Genomic DNA, 25,647 nt, shown 5'->3' with positions numbered 1-25,647 from the left:
ACTATGAAAAATTAAACATGGACTAGACATTAGTAAAAAATATTGTTAATTTTGTGGATGTGATAAAGGAATTTTGGTCATACTTTCTTAGAAAGCTCTTGTCTATACTATATTCATACTTTTACACATATTCTGGTTACCTCCTCCATTAATCAACCTCAGCAATCTCTCTCTCCTATCTTTCATTCTAGCTTTGCTGAGATTTCCCCCTCCATTATCTAGAGTCCCTCTGATATCCCCACTAGTCCCTAGTTTGGGCATATTAGAGAAAACATATGTCCCTTCTCTTTTCGTGCTTGACTGATCTCACTTAACAGAATGTTCTCCAGGTCTTTCCATCTTCTTGCAAAAGACATGATTTTGTTCTTCTTTATAGCTGATCAGAATTCCATTGTGTGTATTTCCCATAATTTTGTAATCCATTCATCTGTTGATGGAGACCTAGGTTGGTTCCATATTTTGGCTATTATGAATTGTGCTGATATGAACATGCATGGTATGCATATGTTACTGTAGTTCTCTGATTTCAACCCTTTTGGAAAGGTATCAGGAGTGGTAGAGCTGGATCATATGGTGGATCCATTCCCAGTTTTCTGAGAAATCTCCACAGTGATCTCCACAGTGGCTGAACTAGTTTGCACTCCCACCAACAGTGTAAAAGAGTTCCTCTTTCCCCACATCCTTGCCAGCATTTGTTGTTATTTGGCTTCTTTATGCTTGCCACTCTGATAGGGGTTAGACAGAATCTCAGCATAGTTCTGATTTGCATCTCCCTGATGGCCAGTGATGAAGAACATCTTTTCATGTATCCATTGGCCATTTGTATCTCTTCTTTTGTGAAGTGTCTATTCAGTTCAGTGGCCCATTTCTTGATTGGGTTGTTTGTTTTGCTAGTGTAGAGTCTTTTGAGCTCTTTGTATATTCTGGATATTAGCCCCCTATCAGAGTGGTGGCTGATAAAGATTTTCTCCCATTCTGTAGGCGTCCTCTTTAGGTTCTTGGTGGTTTCTTTTGATGAGAAGAAACTTTTTAGTTTGATGCCATCCCACTTATTGTTTTAACTTCCTGCGCTTTGGAGGTCTTGTTGAGAAAGTTACTGCCTGTGCCTATATGTTGGAGTGTTGATCCTATGCCCTCCTCTAATAACTTCATAGTCTCTGGTCCAATTTCTAAGTCTTTGATCCATCTGGAGTTGATTCCTGTGCACAGTGAGAGGTAAGCATTTAGGTTTAGTTCCATCTTTCTACAAATGGGTAGCCAGTTCTCCCAGCACCATTTGTTAAAAAGGCTATCTTTTCTCCAGTGTATGAGTTTGGCACCTTTATCAAAGATTAATTGACTATAGGTGTGTGGGTTTGTTTCTGTATCTTCTGTTACACTGGTCAGTCTGCATGTTGTACCAATACCATGCTGTTTTTACTACTATTGCTCTATAGTATAATTTGAAGTCTTGGATTGTGATGCCTCCTGCATGTTTCTTGTTGCTGAGGATTTCTTTAGCTATTCTGGGTCTTTTTTTTTTCTCCATACAATATTCATAACTGATTTTTCTAGGTTTATGAAGAATGTTTTGGTATTTTAATAGGAATTGCATTGAATCTATAGATCACTTTTGGCAGAATGGCCATTTTGATGGGGAATGGGGGATGGGGTTGAGGGCACCAAGCATAGTCTAAATGTATACCATTTTCAATAGTTACACATATAAATAAAATATGAAAAAAGAAAGCTGTTGTCTATAAAGATAAATACCAAAATATTTTGAAGAAATTATCTCCATCTGAACTCACTTTTAAAATACTCTAGCAAAAAATAGAGGGAAGAAGGGGCTAGGAGAGAGTTAAAACTGAAACAACTGGATGAGAGTATATGTGGGATCCTTTTTCCTAATTTATGATTTATGGCTGAAAAATTCAGTAAGTTAAAAAATAAATATTGCAGATATAATAACTTTACTGCATAGAGAGATAGAGAAATAGAGATTGATCAATGCTAGATAGATGGTTTAATGAATAGATAGAAGACAGAAAGTGAGAGCTTATGTATGTGAATTTTTATTTTATTTATTTTATTTATTTATTTATTTTTTGGTGGTACTAGGGTTCCTGGAAGCCCTTCTACCTACGGGCTACACTCCCAGACCTATTTTATACTTTTTTTGTTGTTTTTTGAAACAGGGTCTCTTAAGCCAGCACGGCTGGCTTCAAACCTGCGCTATCCTCCTGTCTCCGCCTCCCAAGCACAGAGATTACAAGCCTGTGCCCCCAAGCCCGGCAATTAATTAATTTTAAAGCAGTGTCTTGCTAAATTACCTGGTGTTGGTCCCAAATCTGAAATCCTCCTATCTTCCAAGTACTAAGATTACAGACTTGTGCCACCATGCCTGCTTATCATTCTCATCAATCAAACAATAGGATATGGCATTGGGAGACTAAAGATTCTTGAAGATTTTGACTATTAAAAATCCACATAGAGCCGGGCGTGGTGGCTCACGCTTGTAATCCCCGCACTTGGGAGGTGGAGACAGGAGGATCGCGCAGGTTGGAAGCCAGCCACGCTGGCTTAAGAGACCCTATTTCCACATAAAAAGTATAAAATAAGTCTGGGAGTACAGCCCAGAGGAAGAAGGGCTTCCATGAACCCCAGTACCACCAAAAGAAAAAAAATCCACACAGAATATTAAAGCCATGATGAATACAGCATTTTCTCTCAGGTAATTCCCAAAGTCTTTTAGCCTTCTATAATGACATAAGGCTACATGAATAACACAGATTCTTATCTCAGTCTACTTTGATGCTCAAATCTGCTAATTAACAGATTTATGGTTGACAGAATGCCAGATTGCAGACATAATATGCAAAAGTCAACTTTAGGGCAGAGCCAGCATCATCTCTGCTATTTATTAATGTCTAGTTCCTGCCACTTCAAAGGGTCACAGAGAGGATAACAAGTATATCTGTGGACATGCTTCAGAATCTTCAAGGAACAGCCTTCAATAAAAGTCCAAGTACTAGTGATTACGAGGAAAGCTACCTACCTAGGTGGCTCACCTTTGTCATCACCTGTAGAGGAGGAGCTGTAATAGGCGAGTGGCACCATCCCCACCCAGCACTGAAGAGAATAAATTGTGCAAAGGCAGATCAGGAAAGGAGGAGGAGGCTTGCTGGGCCTATGAAGCCCCATAACCTTAGGCTGTGTTTGAAAGTAGAAAGACATCAAGCCCTGCAATTTTCTACTGTTCTGCACAGGTTCAAACAACGGACTGGCAGTTTAACCCTACCAACAACCATAAAGATGTGATTCAGGCTAACCCCTGACAAAAAGGAATGCATGTATTCATAGTTTCATTTTGATACTGCTATAAATTTTTAAATTTTAATTTATTTTATTAAATGACACAAACAAAAATTGTATATATCAATTGGAAATATATGATGTTTCAATACATGTATACATTATGTTTAAATCAGGTTAAACATATTTATCTCCCCCAATGTTTATCACTTCTTTATGATAAAAATGTTCAAAATCTTTCCTTCTAGCTTTTTGAAATATATAGTGCATTGTATATGGCCATACCATCTTGAACACACCCAATCTCATCTAAAATACATAGTGCATAATTGTTATCCATAGTCACCCCACTGTGCAATAGCACATCATAACTTTTTGCTCCTATTGAACTATATAACAGAGTACTCATTGATCAAACTTTCCCAATCCCTCTCTCCTCCTTATTATCCCCAGTATCTGATAAACTCCACTCTTCTCTCAACTTCTAGAAGATTAACTTTTTATTCTTATGTGAGTAAGATCACATGATACTTGTGTTTCTGTGCCTGGATTTTTTCCCTAACTTGACGTCTTCCGTTTCTCCCCATGTTGTTCAAAATGACAGGATTTCATTCTTTTTGTGGCTGAATAGTATTTCATTTTACACAGGTATCACATTTTCTTTACACGTTTTTTTGGCTGATAGACATTTAGGATGTTTCCATTTCTTGACTATTTTGAATAGTGTTGCAATGCACATGGGGAAGCAAATGCCTCTTTCACATACTGATTTCATTTCCAGAAAGGCAAGGTTCACTGAGAGCAACAAGATTCCTTTATACTCACGGCCCCTGTGCCCATCCACAGCAGCTGCCATACTCTGGCCAGGGTCTCCATGGATGTCCCCCAGCTCACCTCTCACCAGGGCTAGCATGGCCACTTCAATACCTCCAGATCCACTGCCTCACCCCTTGGGGTTCACAGAGGGTATCCCTAGAGGCCTTCCTTTCTGGAGATGCCTCCAGCCTTCCCACAGCATTCTGCTGTGCTGGTCTGCCCCCATGGCTCCCTAAGCCCTCAGTGGTCTATCCTGGGGCCTCAGATTTGTCCCTCCTTGCCCTGGGTCTTTGGGCCTCAGCTTCACTGTGAGCCAGGCCTGTACCTTACACCTTGTCATACTTCTGCTCACTGGAAGAGCAGGAGGCCAATACTAAGCCTGGCAACTGGGATATACAGGAGCTCATTTCACAGATGAGCAAACCAAGGCCCAAGAAGCTAGAAAGCATGCCTGATGCTGGTGTGGCAGGACCAGCCCAGGCAAGCTGGTTCTTATACCCATCCTTGATCTCTGCCAGTGCCAGTGCCAATGCCAAACCAGGAGCTCTATGGGACTTTAGTGCATGTGCTTTATCATATAATGAATTTCCTTATCTTTTTTGACAGCTTTAGAATTACTCTGTTTAATTTGATGCAAGTATGGCTACACTTGCTTTTTCTGGATTTAATTAACATAGAATATCTTATTCTATCCCTTCAGTTTCAATCTATGTGTATTCTTAGAGCTGAAATGAGTTTATTTTATGTAACACATAGTTGGGTCTTATTTTCATATTCTCAGTCAGTATGTGTCTTTCAATTGGAGAATTAAAAAATTTAAGCTTAAGGTAATTATTGATAAGTAAGACCTTGCTACATCTATTTTAGACTTTTTTCTAGTTTTATTGTAGCTCCATTTACTTTTTTCTTCCTCTCCTATAGTTTTCTCTTATGGTTAAATGATTTACTCTAATAATGTATTTTGATACTTTGCTTGTTATTTTCTATTTTTCTATTATTGATTTTTCCTTTGTACTTACCATGAAGATTACAAAACATCTATTTGTCATAAAAAGTTATTTTAAATGATATCAACTTAAGATAATTTAAAGAAAAGAAAAAAGAACAACTACTGATAAATTCTACACAAGACCTCCATTCTTTCTAACATTTTTTTTGAGGTACTGGGGATGGAACTCAGGGGCATTCTACCTCACAGCTACATCTCCAGCCCTATTTTTTATTTTGAAACAGAATCTCACTGAGTTGCAAAGGGCCTCACAAAGTAACTGAGGCTGTCCATGAACCACGATCGTCCTGTCTCAGCCTCCTAAATGCTGGGATTACAAGAGTGGGCCATCATGCCTGGCACATTTTGAATTTTTGATGTCTAAATTTGTCTTCCTATATTGCCTGTCTTTTAATATATAAGTGTAGCTTATTATTTTTAATTGTTTTTTTTAGTTTTTAATTCTAATATATAAATAGTTTACACGTCATGTTTACAATATTATTTTGATTTTTATAGTTGCTTTTATCTATGAGATATATATCCTCTCAACTTTTCTTAACACAATGATGTATTTTTCTTTCAGTTTGAAATTTTTTATCGTTTCTTATATTGTCAGGTCTGATGGTGATATATTTTCTCAGCGTTTTTTGTCTTATAATTTTTTATGTAATTTAGTTTCTAAAAAGATAGCTTTGCTGAGTACAGTATTCTTGATTGGCAATTTTTTCCCTTTACTACTGTGAAAATTTCATTCCATTCTCTTCTGACCTATATTGTTTCTTCTAAGGAGTATACTCTCAGGTGAATTAAGGCACCCCATATGTGTTGCTGTTTTATTTATTTATTTTTGCTTTTAGCCTTGAGAATTTATATATTTTGCCTTTGAGAGCTTGATTTGACCTCAGGTAGATGTTGAATTAAATTAGACAAATGACCTTTGACCTTTATGTAACTGATTATTTTTGTCCTTCGCTATGCTTGGGAAATTTTCTGCTTCATTTCTTTACTTCTTGTACCTTTTTTGGATTCTCAAGTCCATCTTGAGCACAATAGCCTGAATGTTTGCTCTTTTAATGCTGTCCCAAAGTTCCTGTAGGCTTCTTTTATTCCTCTTCATTCCTGTTTCTTTTTTCTCTTCCAACTGGGTATTTTCAAATAGCCTGTTCGAGCTTACTAATTCTTTCTACCATTTGATCTATTATGCTACTGATGCCTTATATTGCATTTTTAATTTCACTGAGTGGATTTTTCAGCTTACGGATTTATGTTTGACGTTTTAAAATTGCTTCTCTCTCCAGTTTCTCTGTTAGAACACTGAATCATTTCTTTGTGTTTTGGTGAAGCTCATTGAGTTTTCTTGGAACAGCTGCTTTTAATTCCTCATCTGAGAGTTATCTTATACTGATTATTATCAGGTCAGTTTCTGGTGCTATGTTTATTTATTTTTAATTAATTTATTTATTTTTATTGGTGCACTGTATTCATACATCATAGTGGGATAAAAAAATACTTTTGTAGACATACATGCACACATCGCCCAGTTAGCCCCTATCCGATCCCCACCCCATTCCCTCCCCATTCCTCCTTCCCATGCTTGGCTTAGTGGTTGACATCTAGTATTATAGCAATTTATCCAAAATTAACAATGATAATCTCACATAACAGTTTCATCTGTCTGATACCAAGCTTTTGATGACATAAAGATAACATTTCAATATTTCTTTTTGCTTTCTTTCTTACCAGAGAATATTTTTTTCTTTTTTTTTTTTTTAGGTGAAAATATCATACATTTATTTATTTTTCAGAAAAAATCTATCCTAATATGGAATATGGACACTAGATACCCAAAACGATCTCAAAAAAGAACAAAGCTAGAAGATGTATATTTTCTGATTTCAAACCATATAAAGCTAAAATAATTGAAACAGTGTAGTTCCGTTCTAAAGGCAGATATATAAAACATTGGAGTAAATAAAAGCCTAGAGCTAAATTCTTCCATATATTGTCAAGTTATTTTTAACAAGGTTTCCACGAACATTTGGTGGAGGAAATAATAATCTTTTAACTAAATATTGTTGAAAAATAATAATTACATGAAAAAGAATAAAATTGGACCCTTACCTAACACCATATACAAATATTAACTCAAAATAGATAAAAGACCTAAATATAAATCTTAAGACTATAAACTTTTAAAATAAAATTTGGGTCATAAAACCTCACAACATTGAAATTGGCAGTGATTTCTTGGATATTATTTCAATGGCACAGGCAACAGAAGAGTATACAAACTCCCTAAAAAATAAAAAAAAATTGTATATCCAAAGACAATGTAAACAGAGTTAAGAGTTACTAATAGAATGGGATAAAATATTTCCAAATGCTATATCTGAAGGTATATTAATATTCCAACTAGAAATCCTAAAAATTAACAACAATAAAGGCAAACAATACCATTTAGAGATAGGTAAAAGACTAATATAAATAATGAATCTCCACAGATAACCAATCTTAGTTGTCTGTTGGATGGAAAATCTTGTTTCTTTGGTTCTGGTATGTGTTACCTATTTCTTCTTTGTAGTTAATCTCTTTGAGTATTTTCTCTAGCGCTGGTTTTGAAGACATAAATTCCTTCAGTTTCTGTTTGTCATGCAAGCTTCTTATTTCCCCATCTAATTTGATAGAAAGTTTTTCTGGGTAGGAAATTTTTGGCTGGAAGTTGTTTTCCTTCAGAGTTTGGAATATGTTACTCCAATCCCTTCTGGGTTTCATGACTTGGTTTGGGAAGTCTGGAGTGATTCTAATTGGTTTGGCTCTGAATGTCACTTGGCCCTTTGTTTTTGTTGCCTTTAAGATTCTCTGCTTGGCTTCCACATTGGTCATTTTGACAATTGTGTGGCGTGGGGATCCTCTTCTCCGATCCTGTCTAAAGGGAGTTCTATAAGTTTCCTGGACCTGTGTATCGACCTCTTGCTCTATGTTTGGAAAATTTTCTATTACTTCCTTGAAGAGATTGTTGATCCCTTTGGTTTCACCTTCTTTTCCCTCCTCTATTCCAATTATTCTTAGGTTAGCTCTCTTAAAATGGGCCCATATTTCTTCAATGTCAGATTCCTGCTGTCGGATATTTTTTTCTAGATTAGAAACTATGTGTTTATTTTTGGATTGCTCATCTTCTAAGAGCAAGATTCTATTCTCCATGTGGTCTAATCGGTTGTTTGTACTTTGAATTGAGGCCTTTACTTCATTGCATCCTTAATCTCTTTTTGGCTCTCTCTGAATTATTTTTGAAACACCTCTATTATTTCTACAGTTATTTTCCTGATTTGATCTTCTAGAAATCTCTGAATTTCTGTTTTATCAGGTTCTGATGTTGTGGGGTTGTGGGCATTCATCACTCCATTGTTATTCCTCTTTCCCATGATTTTGGAAGTTTGTGCCTTCTCTGGGTTCTTCCCTTGGGTCACTACAACTTCACTTAAGGTGCTCTGGATCTCAAGTCTGTGGTATCTCAGTCTCCACTACTCCTTTACTGGGTTGTATCGCAGATTCTCGACTGAGGGAGTCAATAGAGGCTGCTTTAGACCATGGGGGGTCCAGGTTGGGCATTCTCCTATGGTGTGATATCTCTGCCACCGCCACTCCCCCACTGGATCAAGTCCCTGAGAGTGCAGTACTGGGATTTCTCCTCTAGGGGCCACAATTTGACTCACTGTTGTTGAGTGCACTGATGGAGCTGTAGTGGACTCGGTGAATTCGCTGCTGCTGCCTCAGGTGGCAATACGGTGCCACTGCCACGCCCTTAGCCATAAGGCTGGCATATTTCTTCTCTGGTTTTGAGCTCTGCTCTGAGTCCCTGCAGGGTGTGCTGAGCCCGGCCCCTTGGAGCTTTAGATGCCCCCTGCGCCGAAAAATCTGCCGAATTCTGCCCAGCTGATCCGCAGTGACTCACCTCCGCTCGCTGTCCACCGCTCCTCTCTGGAGCCTGGTGGGCTGTTGAGCGCGTTGGTCTGTAGCCATCCAGTGAGCTCGCTGCTGCCACCGGCAGTAAGTTGCTGCTGCTGCCTCCTCAGGCGTGAGGCCAGCGTATCTCCTCTGTGGCTCTGAGCTCCGTTCTGAGTCCCCCTCTTCTCTGGGGCCTGGTGCTGCAAGGGAAGATGGCGCCTGTGCCGTTCCGCGCCATGGCTCCAGCTGCAGCACTGCCGTCTGGTTTCTTTCTGGTGTCTCATTTTTCCAGCCCTCTTTTTCTCTGTCCCTTGTAATTACATTTTTTTTCTCTGCTGATGGTGTTTTCTGGCTATGAAATGTGCTGATTTTGTGGTAATAGAGATTGGTTGTTAGCGGGGCACATAAGCCCCACTTTTCTCCGTCGCCATCTTCTCTGGTGCTTTATTTTGACCATTCGGTGTGGTCTTGATTTTCTGAAAACTATTGATGCTTGATGTGTGATGTCATTGATACACTGAAGGATTACATATGTATTCCAGTCTTACAATATAACTTTCTGGTCTTTCTAGAAATTCTATGCATATTGCCACTGAACTTGAAGTCACTTCTACTATTTCTCCAACGAATGGTGCCTGAAGTCCATCTTCTCAGTGAGTCTTCTTCTAGTGTATTATCACTACTTCAGCATTGAAGGGCAATATAAACTCAAATTTGTCCCAAATCTGCAGTTAGTGTGTTCAGCAAGGAACAGAGGATACTGAAAATGGGCAATATATTCTTCCAAGCATCTACTTGGGCCTGGGGTAAGCTTAGAATCCTTGACTAGAGTCATGAACCCATGGTCAGGCATTGTGTGATTCTGCCCAGCTCTAGCACGTTTCTCAGAAAATTCAGTCTTCTCAGAATCTTTGAGATAATTGTATGCTTGATGTTATTTCCAAGAAGGCTTATTAGATATTTATGTGTAAATCTAGAATACAAATTTATTGATTTATAATGAGAAATATAAAATTTCTAGATGAATTGAGAAGTTGTATTGGCAGAAACAATATCCATTAAAATATTTATTGAACACTGTACTGCACTGAATAACAAATACCAAAGGTATCAGGTCTTAATTTATGGAGCCAATAAACACCACTTAGAAAAAGGGACTTTGCATATGTAAACAAGTTAAGAAACATCTGATGGAAATATTATTCTGGATTTATTCAAATAGATCCTAAATACAATCACAAGTATCCTTATAAGAGAGAACCAAAGAGATTTTTGACTACAATTACACACAGAAGGCCATATAAAGACAAAACAGAGAAATATTAGAAGAGGATGGCCTTGAAGATTAGAGTGACATGACCACAAATTAAGGAACTCTGTCAGTATCAGGAGATGGAAAAGGCACGGAATGGATTCTCCTCTAGCATCTCTTGGTGCCAACACCTTGATTTTCCCTAAGCTCTGATAATGATTTAAGAGCCTTGGCCTCCATAACTGTAAGATAATAAATTTTGATTGTTTAAAGACACAAGTTTGGCCAGGCGTGGTGGCGCACGCTTGTAATCCCCGCGCTTGGGAGGCAGAGACAGGAGGATCACACAGGTTTGAAGCCAGCCGCACACGCTGGCTTAGGAGACCCTATTTTCAAATAAAAATGTAAAAATAGGTCTGGGAGTGTAGCCCAGAGGTAGAAGGGCTTCCAGGAACCCCAGTACCACCAAAAAAAAAAGACACAAGTTTGGTATCATTTGTTATAGCAGCCAGAGGAAACTAATACATACACAAACTGTATATACATGAGAAATATAATGGCAAAGCAAGCTACCTGGTCTCCATCTTCAGGAAGCATCAAAGCTGGTGAAAGGAAGGTATGTGATTGTGTGGAATCAGGTCTCAATGCCCTTCTGAATTTCTGACACAGTGGGAATATATCATCTGCAGACAAACTGAGGGTCTCACCAATGGGAAGGGCATTTTTCCTTCAGAAAATTCTCCAGGTTTCTATTTAATGTACCAAGGTAGCTATCCCTCATTTTCTTTTCTGTTTTTTGTTTTTTGTTTTTTTTGTTGTTGTTGTTTGGTACTAATTATTGAACCCAGGAGCATTCTACATAATAGCTACACCACCAGCTCTATTTTATTTTTCAGTGCCCCTCTTTTCTTTCCTATCAAGTTCTTTAGGTACAGTTTAGATAGCTGTACTCTTCACATAATATGTAATATTATAGTGCTCACAATGAACATGCTTGCAGTCACAGAGAATTTCAACAGGATTGTATGACCATTTGGGGCTAATACTTTCTACTCAGCAAAGGGACTATGCCTGGACAATGTTCTGAATGTTTTTTGAAAAAGTCGCATGCAGTGTTTACTCAACCATAAAAAAAACTATTAGGTATGGTGGACTGCTTTGAGAATTACCATGAACTTCTCTTCACTAATTTAAAGATGCTTTGTGAGTTTTAGAAAATCTAAGATGAACTGTTTACATTACAGTTAAAAAGTAGAGCAGTTTGGCCAGGCATGGTGGTGCACGCCTATAACCCCCAGTACTCGGGAGGCTGAGACAGGAGGATTGTAGATTCAAGGCCATCCTCAGCAATGTAATGAGATCCCCAGAAACTTAGTAAAGCCTGTTTCAAAATAAAATAGGACTTGGGAATAGTTCAGAGGAAGAACACCTCTGGGGATTGCTCCAGTACCCCCCCACACACACAGTAGGATATTTTGCTTATGATATAGATAAATTAATAAAATCATGATGTCCTAATCTCAGGAATGCCACCCTCCTTTGCTTCTATTGGCACCAAGAATGTAAACTAGATCAGCCATTTCCATAACAGGTACAAGGTAGCTTGTCATCCAGCCTTGTACACAAAAAAAAGAGCACTCAGAGTTTTTCCTGTGCTGCCACTGTCCAATTTTGGAATCACAGGGATGAAAGAGAACAGGGAGCTGTAGCAACAATGCTTCCTCCCAGCCTATGGGCAGTACTCCTCTAGAAGCCTGGAAAAGGAGAAAATAATGTATCCCTCTTATCTAGCTAAGTGCCTCCTGCAGTTTCTATCTCCTGTAGCCAGTCTATATTCACTATTCATAAATGAGGTTCATAAATGAGGTTAATTCTCTTTTTATCTCCCTACAGGATTTGTGAGGTTCTCCATGGGCTCCAGATTCTTTTATTGGACTCAGTAGGCCTGGAGAGAGACAATCAACCAGAATAGAGTTTGTCTATTTGACTTTTCTGATTTTATAGGCCTTTAAAAAAGCATAGACTCAGCAGGCATGGTGGCATACACCTGTAATCCCAGTAGTTGAGAGGCTGAAACAGGAGGTTCACAGGTTCAAGGCCAATATCATCCATTTAGAGAGACCCTCAGCAACTTAGGAAGATCCTATTTCAAGATTAAAAAATAAAATAGGGGAATGGCTCAGAGGTAGAATGCCCGGGTTCAATCTCCAGTGCAAAAGAAAGAGAGAAAGAGAAAAAGAAAGAGAAAGAAAGAAAGAAAGAAAGAAAGAAAGAAAGAAAGAAAAGAAGGAAAAGAAAAACAAAGAAAAGAGATAATGAAGAATTTTTTGCATCATGACTTTATATAAATTTCAAATATGTAACCATTGCATACAATTTGGAGTATAAGTAAAGGTATAAAAAAAGAAAATAAAACCACCTGAAAACCTATTGCTCTAAAATAACCAGGGTTGGCATTGAATATGGACACATTTCTTTATGAAATCATGATTGTTCTCTTATATAGGTTATAATTCTGCTTTTTTCATGTTACATGAAACCATATTTTGCATGCCACTATATAGTCATCATAAATGTGACTTTTCATGGCTGACCATTTTGCCATAGGGACATTTTGAATTAAAAAGCTTCACCTTATAATTGTGTGTGTGTGTTTGTGTGTGTGTGTGTGTGTGTGTGTGTGTGTGTGTGTGTAGTACTGGCAATTTAACTCAGGAGCATTCTGCCTCCGAGCTATAGCCCCAGCCCATTTTAATTTTTTTAAGCCAGGCATGGTGGCACATGCTTGTAATCCCATTACTTAGGAAGCTAAAACAGGAGGATCATAGGTTTAAGACCAGCGTTGGCTACTTAGTGAAGCCCTCCACAACTTAGTAAAACCTTGTCTCAAAATAAAGAATAAAAAATAGGGCTAGGGGTACAGCTCGGAGGTAGTATGCCCCTGGGTTCAATCCCCAATACCACAAAAAAATTACCCTGGAATGGAGTCTTGTTAAATTGCTGAGGCTGGCCTTGAATTTATAATCTTGTCTCAGATTCCAAAGTACTGAGATTACAGATGTGCACACTGTACCTGGCTTCAACTTATAAATTCTTGATGGGCATCTATAATTTTTTCAACATGATAAATTGCTAGTTGTGAAATTACTGGGTGAAAAAAAACATTCAGACTTTCAGTACTTTCCATGGAATCACAATGTACATTCAAGAAAGTACAAAAACCTTAAAAACATTGCTTGATATATTTTGGTCAAGTGAACATAACCAAGGAACCAACATCCAATGCCCAGATCAATATCTGTTACCAGCACCCCTAAAGCCACCTTGTCAGTTCCTAACCACCCTAGAAGTAACCATTACACTGACATTTCACACAATAAATTAGTTTTGCCATTTTAACTCAATATAAATAGAATCATTCATATGGTACATATTCATTTTTATCTGGCTCCTTTCACTCAACACTGTGTCATTTGTACAGTTCATCCTTGTCACTGCATATAGCGATCATTTGCTCATTCTTATTCCTGGATGGTATTCCATGATGTGCATATGCCATGCTTTCTTATCCATTTTAGTGTTGATAGACATATGAGTGCTTTCTGATTTGGGGTTATTATGAATTGTGCTGCTATGAAGATTCTAAGATATGTCTTTCAGTGAGCATACGTGCACATTTCTGTTGAATATGTACCTAGGAGTGGAATTCTAGGTCGTAAAGATGGCATATGTTCAGCCTCAGTAGATAGTGTCAGTTGGTTTTCCAAAGTAGTTAGAATGAGTACATTTTAAGTCACTTGATGCAAAGTGCCATTCAGAAAGATTCTTTCCCCTTATAATCTCTCAGCAATATTTGGATTCCATGCACAATTCTTCCCAGTGGAGGTTATCACACATTAAAAAAATCTTTCCCACATAGGTCCCAAAATGGTCTCTTTTTACTGCTTCAATTTGTATTTCACTGGTTGCTATTGATAGTTAGCAAACATACCACAAAAGAAGAAACACAAATATCTAAAAGAACATATTAAAATAATTTACATCAATTCTAAATGATCTATTATTTCCCTTTTTATTTTGTTTGGAGAGACTTTGCTTTATATTAGAAAAATCATGGCAGATGTTTAAATAACAGCTTCATGAACACACAATGATGCACAAACACATTTTGTGACTCTCATTTCTTCTATTTTTAAATTTTTACTTTGATAAGCAAACTTACTGTGCATACATTATACTCAAGTAACTGTACTGAGCACTGTCATGTATACAAATTGTTCAAGATGTACAGATTCCATCCTCGAGTGGTTTATAGTCCATTGACTCCAAAACACCTCTAAATGAGCATCTACAGAACAGAGCAATGAGCTGTGCAAGTCGCATAAACAACAACACAGTAAGAGACTCAGGTCTGGACAGGAACAAGAAAGAACATTTGGCTAGAATAATAGACTAAATGAAAGGTCCAGAAGTCATAACTGAAGTTGAAACTGAAGGAAGGGGAAGCACAGGCCAAGTTGGCCCCAAGGCCAGAAGGAGGGCACAAGGTAGTCACAAGTACTCATAAAACAAGAGGAGCCAGGCATGGTAGTGTGCACCTGTAATTCCAGTATTTCGGAGGCTGAGACAGGAAGATTACAGGCTTGAGACCAGCCTCAGCAATTTAGCAAGATCCTTAGCAACTTAACAAGGTTCTGTTTCAAAATTTTAAAAAAAGGCTGGTGTGTGGCTCAGAGGTAGAATGCCTCTGGTTTCCATCCCCAGTACCACAATAAATAAATAAATAAATAAATAAATAAATAAATAAATAAGAGGAGAAATCAAGAACCCCAGGCTGATTCTTACACGGAATTTAGGAAAGAGAATGTTGAGTTCAAAATAGCATGGAAAGATGGTTTGAAACCAGAGTTACAGTTAGAAATGATCTCAGAAGAACCAAGCTGATCCTCCATTTTCAAAATCTTTTGTCCCCAGAAGAAATTGCCCCTTCGTTCTCCAAACACCAGACTAGGCCAGGTAGCCCTAACTTGGTAGGCCTTGTATGTACAAAGTTAGGACCCTTACTGTTGAAGCACTTAAGAAAGTCAGCTGAGGAGGCAGCTGAAGGTAGACTGTGTCAGTCTCACTTGTTCTCCTGTTTGAAAAGTGAGAAAAATAAAATAAAAACCAGCCCAGGGTGGTGGCAAACACCTATAATCCATAATAGTACTTAGGATGCTAAGACAGAAGGATTGCAGGTTTGAGGCCAACCTCAGCAACTTAGTGAGGCCTTCAGCTACTTAGCAAGATTCTGTTCAAAAAAATGTTTATAAGGGTTTTTAGAGGGCTACGGCCATAGTTCAGAGGTAGAATGCCCCTGGGTTCAATCCCCAGTACCACAAAGGAGGAGGAGGAGGAGGAGGAGGAGGAGGAGGAGGAGGAGGAGGAGGAGGAGGAGGAGGAGGAGGAGGAGGAGGAAATCAAAGTCATACCAAAAATGATCATGGCTCTGATTAAAGCACCTGAGGAGAGTTTATTTTGAGTTGGCTTTTGTAAGGGAGAAAAAAAGAACTGAGGATAGGGTTGGGAAGCAGAGAAGTGGTGCCTGGGGCAGGTCATGGTAACCTGTGAGTACACTGGCAAATATAACCTAGGATTCAGATTAGACTTTGATTTATCTTAGGAACATTATGGAACACCCAGGGCTCTCCTTCCATTTGGCATGTATGTACATCATATGAATACTACGCAGCCAAATCCCTTTCCATGTGTTTTCCTCACTGCACTCAACGCCCACTTTCTACACACACACTGGTTGACAATGTTTTCTTGGGGCCAAGAAAAGTCCATAAACCTGTTTCTTGGCTTAGAACACAGCCAAAGAAAATGAGGAGCTGGCTGTGAGCAAGATTCATTGTGTTGCATTGCACAGGTTCATTTCCTGGATGCTATTCAAGGACCCTAAACAAGTTCTCAAAAGATCTGTTGATGGAGTGGGAGTACCTTTTCTTCCTGGAATTTAGCCTACCACAGGTGAGGCAGTGGAAATGGCCAGTACCAGGTCCAGGCAATAAAGTGCTGCATTATTTGCAGATAATTTAAAAGCACCATCAGCTAGGCAGGTCAGCTTTATTTTCATCCTTGTGCTGGCAATTCTAAACAAATCAGTGAGAAACTACTCTTCCTCCTTTCTGAAAAACCTCTCACTGTTATGGTTACTTTTAAGTTTCAATACCATAATATATATGTAAATGTTAAAATGGTGCTTTATGTTGTCTTTCAATCAACATATTTTATAAGGAAGTGAATTCAGAGAGCTCCCACTAATCTGGCCAACTCCACACATGCATCTTTGACCACATGTGATCATTTCTAGAAAAGATACAATTCTAAATGACTTGAGCTCACTATAGATGAAGCTCCTGTCTCCCACCTGCATATTCAGCCAGGCCTGCTGGTGCACACCTATAATCCAAGCAATTTGGGAGTCTGAGCAAGAGGAGTATTGCAAGTTCGAGGTCAGGCTGGGCTACTTAGAGAGACCCTATCTCAAAATAAAATTAAAAGGGCAGGGGGTATAGCTTAGTGGTAGAGCACTTGCCTAGCATGTTTGAGGCCCTGGGTCCTATCTTCCAGTACTTCAAATAGTAGATTCAAAATAAGCAATGATAGCTAAGTGACCCAGTAACAGAAATTGTGTTACTTCATTTTTATCATCCCATGGATGAAACTGTTCTCTGGATCTGGTGACAATCATCCTTTCAGACATGTTTTTTATTCCTGTGCTGCCTCCCCCTCTCTTCCACAAAATAACAGTGATGTTACTATGATCTTCCATTTGATTATTTTTCATTTATCTTGCTGGGATAATACATTCAAATTTCCACAAAATGGTCACTCTACATTTCTTTTCTAGGTAATAGTATTATTCTTTTTATTTTATCACCACTTCTGAAAATAATCTGGTTGACATGATCTATTATGCTGGGAGTGATGGTCTGTAACTCTAGTACTTGGAAAGCTAAGACAGGAGGATCAGTCTCCTAATCAGTGAGATCTTGTTTCAAAATACAATACGCCAATAAAATGTATTTAAAAACAAAAATCAAAAAGAATATAAATAAATTTTAAAAAGTAGGGGGTATAACTGAAAAGTAAAATGTCCCCGGGTTTAATACCCAGTACCACAAAAATAGAAATCATCAGCTGTTGTCAATATAGCAGGCAAGGCACTGAGGGCAACCAGTGATTTCCAACCAGGAGACACAGTAAAGATAAGCCTAGAAATCCAGGCAAACTTGAGCTGTAACAGGTCTGAGTAATCTACCTAGGAACATGCACCCCAAAAAGAGGAGCAGAGTCCAAAGCTCCAACAGATGCCCTGAGATCTCAGATTCTTAATCCTAAGGAGAGTTTTTTTTTTTTTTAACCTGACCAAGAAGGCAACTTCTAAACCAGGAATAAGAGACAAAAGGAAAGCCATTTAGCATGCAAGACAGGAATGTTCAAGCCTTTCTGACAGCATCCAAGAGCAAAACAAAGAAAATATCTATTTTACACACAACCAGAAGACACATACAAATATATACACAATACGTATCATTTTTAAAATACTTGAACTTTACTGCAGGTGATGAAGTCTATCTGTTCTATTGTATATCACTTTTTTAAAAAAAATGTTAGTTGTGACCCAGTAAATTGGTTTCATGACCCAGTATTGAATAGTGAGCTGAAGTTTAAAAATACTGATGTAAAAGAAGAGAACCTTGACCTTCCACTGCTCAAATAATAATCTAAGGTTTGTGGTCTTTTACTGTACAGCAAGCTTTGAAGAGCTAGATATTCCTTCTTATTCTGTGTCCTGAAGTAACTTAAGCTCACTCAGACTTCACTAAAACTGCAGATGAGGATGGATTGGGGACAAAACAAAATTTGAACAAGTCCAAAAAGTATGTTAGAGTAATAAAAGAAAACCTGGGGATTTTCTGACACTTTATTAATACTTATTTTTAATTTTTAAACAACATGTAATAATTATACACATATATAAGGTAAAATCTGATCATTCAAAATAGGTATATAATGTATGATGATTAGATCAGGTTAATTGACTTATCTGCTACCTCAGACATTTATCATTTTTTGTGAGGTGAATATTCAAACTCTTTTAGCTATTTGATTAACAGTTAATTGTTGTTTCTGACACTTTTAACTAATAAAGTAAGCTCTCTTAGACTAATAAGATCTCAAGTTGAGGGCCTAATTTATTTTTGCAATAAAAAGACAATTAGAAAGTTCAAAAATAGTTCTAAATAAAGAAAATAATCATATACTACTTCACCTGATGACTGGGAATAATATTTATATAACTACACTAATGTAAACTTCCTAATTTTTTTACTTATAGAATCAACCCATAGAAAAAAAGCCAAGATTTATTTCCTTCCATTTGTATTAATGGCTATTATCAAGCTTCACATGCAAGATTAAGTGTAAATAAGAATATGATAGTGAAAAGTCAGAAAGCAGACATGGGGGAGAAGAGCTGAGGGAAGGGAGCAGCTCTGTGATCCCCAGAAAAATAAAGTGAGGAGTTAGTACTGTGCCTCAGACTGGCAAAATAAAAATAAAAATATATTACTTAGAGCTGTGTGTGTTGACACACACCTTATAATCCCAGAATTTGGGATACTAAGACAGGAGGATAGCAGGTTTGAGGCCAGCTTTGGCAACCTGGTGAGACTCCATTTCAATGTAAAAAAGGCTGGAGGTGGAGCTCAGAGGTAGAATGCCTCTGGATTCAATTCCCAATACACCCCACCAAAAAAAGAAAGAAATATATATATATATATATATATATATATACATATATTACAAATTATATATTATATATAATTTATATATAAATATATGTGTATAGGTAACATATTATGTGTAGATATGTCTATAAGTAATATATATAAGTGATATATGTATATATTACTGAATATATGTATTACTTTATACTTATATCTACAGAGGTAACTAATAGTGGGGCTGAAAATGGGCATATAAACTTATTGGTTGGAGCCGGGCGTGGTGGCACACGCTTGTAATCCCAGCATTTGGGAGGCTGAGACAAGAGGATCATGGTTCACAGACAGCCTCAGTTACTTAGTGAGGCCCTCTGCAACTCAGTAAGACCTGGTTTCAAAATAAAGAATAAAAAAATTGGGCAGGGGGTGTAGCTCAGAGGTCAATGCCCCTGGGTTCCATCCAAAGACCCGCAAAAAACATTTATTGGTTGGATAAGGAGAGAAGAAACAGAAAAATGAGCAAAATTTTCATTCACTATAGCAAAGAATCAATACACAAGGTATAAAATTGAAATATATGAATGTATCAGTACTAATCTCGCTAATATATATGGGAGGGGTGGGTAGCAGGATGGGACCTGAAGTGAAACACACCTGTGTGCATGTATATTTATATGATTTGGAACCTCACATAATTGCAATGTACCAATAAAAGTACTTTTAAAAAGAAATTGTAGAATTGTAACCCAGTATAGTTATGCATGCTTTGTAATCCCAGTACTTGGGAGACTGAGACAGGAGGATCCTGGTTCACGGACAGCCTTAGCTACTCAGTGAAGCTCTGCAACTTAGTGAGACCCTGTTTCAAAATAAAGAATGAAAAATAGGGCTGGGAGCTGGGTGTGGTGGCGCACACTTCTAATCCCAGCATTTGGGAGGCTGGAACAGGAGGATTGTGGTTTGAGGCCAGCCTCAGCTACTTAGTGAGGCCCTTTGCACCTCAGTGAGACCCTGTTTCATAATAAAAAAATAAAAAATCAGGCTGGAGGTGTAACTCGGAGGTAGAATGTCCCTGGGTTTCATTCCCAGTACCGCAAAAAAAAAAAAAAAAAAAAAAAAAATAGAGCTAAGGGTGTAGCTTGAAGGTAGAATGCCCCTGAGTTCAATTCCCAGCACCACACACAAAAAAAGAGTAGAATTCTATATTGGATTTGGGTATGTGAAAGTAATTACAAAAAGGGTGGAGCTATTTAAAAGTGGATGCACCTGGGAAGGGGTGATATCTGGGATAATTGCTCTTACTGCCCATATTCTACACAAATTGACTTTTAAAACAACTTTAATAAACTATTGCTACTTAAAAGAATAATAAAATTAATGGTAACAGTGATGATAATAATTAGTGTAACCTAGAAATCTACCGATTTTATGCTCTTGACCTCCTAGTGTTGTAAATCAATGCTTGAGAAAAACTTATCAGGGCACTTTGGAGTTCTCTCTCTCTTACTCATAGCACAGTTTGCCAGCTTCTAAAAATGGTTTTATACACCATCCATTGAAACATGACACTTAAATCTAAGTCAAATAAAAATATCCCCCCAAATTAATTAACTTTAGAAAGACAGAGATGATTCAATAGTTCGTTGATTGTACTTTTTGTTCTGCTTCTTATTGCTAGCAACATCATGCGGCAAAAGGGAAAAGCCATTTTCCATTGTGTTGCATTGTAACTTGCGCTACCAGGCCCTCCAGAGTGAACTCTGTAGGAGCTGTTCATGAGCTGTGTTAGCAGGGCCAGGTGGGAAGTAGCTGAGACTCCTGTGGTCAGCTAGGTCAAGTAAAAGATGGAATGGCAGAATGAGCTGAAATAGACCTCAGAGATGGCCTGGCACCTTGGTACTGAAAGTGGGGTTCCAGGACCAGCAGCTGGAGCATCCATCATCTGGGAGCTCATTACACAGGTACAGTCTTGTGCTCCAGAGACACAGATTCACCATCCATGTTTTAACAAGATCCCCAGGTGATTCTACTAACTCATGTGCACATTAAAATTTGAGAAGCACTGACCATTTTAATACAAGTTCCTTGACCTAGCCAGGGAACCCTCTTTTCCAGTATCTCTCACTAGTACTTTCCCTCCTTCACCTGTGTTGACAGTGGTCTGTATTATTTTGGGAGGGATGGGCCACCATTGGCTTGAGGGAGGATGATTTCATGCCATGCTAGAAATTACCTGGAAAACTAAGGCAGTAGGAGGGCAAGCAGTACTGGGGCTGGTGGATATGAGGATAAGGACCACAGAGCTCATGTGAGCTGAGGAGGAACCAGAAAATGAACCAGAGATCTACTGGATGGTTCTCAGATGTGAGTTTCAAAGGGTAGGGCTGCTGTAAGCAACCAAAGGCAAGTGGCTGACAAACTCAGCAAAGATGCTTGGGCAGTTGGGCATTGTGGTGCATGCCTGTAATCTCAGCATTTGGGAGGCTGAGAACAGGAAGATCACAGGTTCAAAAACAGCATCAGCAACTTAGTAGGACCCTGTTTCAAAATAAAAAGGGGACATAACTTGGCGAATGCCCCTTGGTTCAATTCCCAGTAGAAAGAGAGAGGGGAGGATGGAGGATGGAGGAGGAAGTAGAGAATAAAAGAAGGAAGAAGGAATGAAGGAGAAAAAGAAAGATGCTGGGTGCAGTGGTACACACTTATAATTTCAGTATTTGGGAGGCTAAGAGAGGAGTACCACAGGTTCGAAGCCAACCTAAGCAATTTGCAAGACCCTGTTACAAAATTAAATAAAAATAAAAAGTCCAGCCAGGCATGATGGCGCATGCTTGTAATCCAAGTACTTGGGAGGTTGAGACAAGATAATCATGGGTTTGCAACCAGCCTCAGCTACTTAGTGAGGCCCTCTGAAACTTAGTGAGACTCTGTTTCAAAATAAAGAATTAAAAAAACAGGGCTGGGGGTATAACTCAGAGGTAGAATGCCCCTGGGTTCAATCCCGAGATCCGCAAAAATAAAGATAAATAAATAAATAAATAAAATTTAAAAGGTCTCTGGGTGTAGCTAAAATACCCCTATGTTCAATCCACAGAATAAAAAAAGATAAGAAACTGAGAAAAGATAGCTAGTGTATATTAAACTAGAAGGCAGTATACATTAGAGAGTTATTTGTAAAAATTGTCATAGGCTGGCAAGATAATAGTATGTTTTCCCCTTGAGGAGTTTCCAGCTACTCTTCATAAGCCTTTTTTGGAAAATTATATAACTTTTATTAATACTGACATGAAATTGGAGTTTCCAGAAAGCAGGTTAAATCTGAGGGTTATTTTTTTATGCTACAAAGGGGTTTGATGGCCTTCTTTAAGGAAGCCAATATTTGACCTGTACAAAGCAGAGTAAAGCTACTGCCTCCAAGGTCTACGCAAACTGGGAAATAAAGCCAACTTCCTTTCATATACCCCCCAAACAAGATTCACACTACCCTGTTACAGAAGGACCTCATTTACTAGAGCCACCAAAAAGCTGGTTGTGTTAACTCAGAGAATACTTTGAAAATTAGAGGAAGCCAGGGAAGTAGCTTTGTGGCTGGGCACTGGGCTAGTATGTGTGAAGGCTCTGGGTTTGCTGCTCCTCCAACACACCCAAAGGAAAAAGCTGGAATTCACTTGCAAGCTGCAGTTTTCAAGGGGAGCTAAGACTTTTTAATAGCTATTTTAAGATATAATTTGCACACTATACAATTTGTCCATTTGAAGTGTATAGTCCAATGGCTTTAATATATTAGCAAAGTTATGCATCAAGCACTGCAGGTTTAGAATATTTTCATCCATCCAAAGAGAATCCCTACATCTCTTAGCTGTCCCTCCCCACCTTCCAACTCACCCATTTCCATCTACCCCTGGCAACCACAAATCTTTCTCTCTCTCTAAATTTGCCTATCTCAGACGTTTCACATAAAAGTAGGCATAGAGTATATAATCCTTGGTGATTTGCTCATTGCATTTAGTATAATATTTTCAAGGTTCATTGCATTGCAACATGAATCAGTACTTTGTGAGCTTTTTAAACAAGACCAAAGTATACTAATAATACCTCCTCATTCATCCCTTCCAAGGCCCTTCTCTCAAGAATTAAGCTCTCCATCTTTATCGTGGTATTGTGTTGAACTGTACTGTGCATGTGTTTTAAGGAAACCTTTCTCCCTCAGTCTTCCACCTTCCTGCTCCTTCTCACTGGGCCTGATGACACAGCTGTTATTCTGGAATTTGACTTTTCTGTTCTTCTGGGGTGTTATCAGTTCCTAGACCCTATGTCTTCCTTTTTCTTGCTTATACCCTGGATTTATCACAATATCTTCTCAAGTAAGGTAAGATGTTAGGGAAACAAGTTTTCTGAAATTCCTGAATCTGTGTGTATGTTACTCTTATATTTGAGTAATAGGTTATATTGCATGAAAAGTTACAGGCTGAAAATGATTCTCCACTGAAACTCAGAAGGTAATGTTCCACTACCCTGTAGTATCTGAGGCTGACAACAGAAAGTCTCAGATCAATTTGATTCTCATTTGTTGTAGGGCATTCTTTTCTATCCTCTGAATTTTTTTAAGAGTTTAACTTTATCATCTGGATGCAGTGGTACATGCCTGTAATCCCAGTTTCCCAGAAGGCTGGGACAGAACAATTACAAGTTCAAGACCGGCCTGGACAAATTAGGGAGACCCTGTCTAAATAAAAAATAAAAAGGGCTGGGGGTGTAGCACAGTGGTAGAAGGCCTCTTTATCTTTGGTGATTTCTGTAGATGACTGTTCCATTTGTTTGCTTGTATATATGTTTATTATTGTGGCAGATACTCAATAGGTCTTTTCAATGTATATACTCATACTCTTGAACTTTCTGTGTGGAAATTAGTTTTTCTTGCCATCTGGTTGGTTTCATAACCTCCCTCTCACATCCTATTTCAGGAACACCTAATCTGTCAGATATTAATTCTCATGAATCAGTCTTCTTTTATCTTTTTTGTTGTTGTTGCCTACATCTGTGATTGGCATTTTTATGTGACAATTTGGCTAAATAACTGTACATAGTTATTCAATCAAACACTATCTGTGTGCTGCTGTGAAGGTGTTTGTAGACATAATTAAATATCTATAGCCAGATTTTAAGTAAAGATGATTATCTTTTATGATCTGGGTGGGCCTAACACAGTCCACTGACAGGCCTTAAGAGCAGAACAGAGGTTACCTGACGAAGGAAAAGAAATTCTTTCTGTGGATGGCAGTACAGCAACTTCCCAAGAACTTTGGCCTGACCTTCCTGATGACAGGATTTATGGACTTTGGATTTACCTAGTCAGCCCCTGTAATACCATAAGCCAATTTTTGAACAGTAGATAGAAAGATAGATATAAATATAAATATGAATAATATAAATATAGATGCATAGATGAAATGATACAGACATTTCTTTTTGGTTGTATATTCTACTTTGGGGAAGATTTTCTTTACCACATCTTGCAATTCTCATATATGTATTTTATTTCAGAATGCTATTTTTACCTTTCTCTCTCTCTCTTTCCCTCCCACCTGGATCTCTTTTGGTACTGAGGATTGAACCTAGGAGCATTCTACCCCTGAGATACACTCCCAGTCCTTTTGATTTTTTCCCTTTGAAACAAGGCCTCTCTAGGTTGCTGAGAGTCTCACTACATCGCTGAGGCTCTCCTTGAACCTGTGATCATCCTGACTCAGCCTCACAAGTAGTAGGATTACAGGAGTACACCATGCCTGGCTTGTTTTTAATTTTTAAGTGTTCTTTTTATTCTCAGATTGTTTCCTTTCCATAATATCTTGAACAAATTTTATTAATGCAAAAATCATTCTTTCTGAATTTCAATCTTTCTTCTTCAAATTATCTCCCACCTCTGGAATCACATTTTTCTATTTTCCTATCAAACTCTATTTTTCATAATGGAAGTTTTCCTTAAGTGTCCTTTTGGGGAGAAATAAAGGCTGATAGTTTTGCATATATGGATATTGTTGACTGTGTAGCCATTAAATGAAAACATGAATTTTTTAATCCAGCGATGTTCGATTTATTTTGAGAAAAAATCTTTAATATTTTTTCTTAAGTGATAGACAAACTGCATGAGCTGCATTCAAGATAGATGGGTGAAGCTCAGTGTGCTGATGACTACCTATAATCCCAGTAATTGGGAAGCCGAGACAGGAGGATTGTAGGTTTGAGGTCAGCCACAGAAAATTAATGAGATCCTTGTTTCAAAATAAAAATATTTTTTTAAAAAGGCTTGGGGGTGCCGGGCGTGGTGGCACACACTTGTAATCCCCGTGCTTGGGAGGCGGAGACAGGAGGATCACACAGGTTCAAAGCCAGCCGCGCTGGCTTAGGAGACCCTGTTTCCAAAAATAAAATAGGTCTGGGAGTGTAGCCCGGAGATAGAAGGGCTTCCAGGAACCCCAGTACCACCAAAAAAAAAAAAAAAAAAAAAGAAAAGAAAAAGGCTTGGGGTGTAGCTCAGAAGTAAAACTCCCCTGGGTTTAATCCCCAGTACAACC

The sequence above is a fragment of the Muscardinus avellanarius genome (assembly GCF_963383645.1).
Source record: "Muscardinus avellanarius genome assembly, chromosome: X".
Taxonomy (NCBI): Eukaryota; Metazoa; Chordata; class Mammalia; order Rodentia; family Gliridae; genus Muscardinus; species Muscardinus avellanarius.
Note: the sequence above shows the minus strand (reverse complement) of the source record.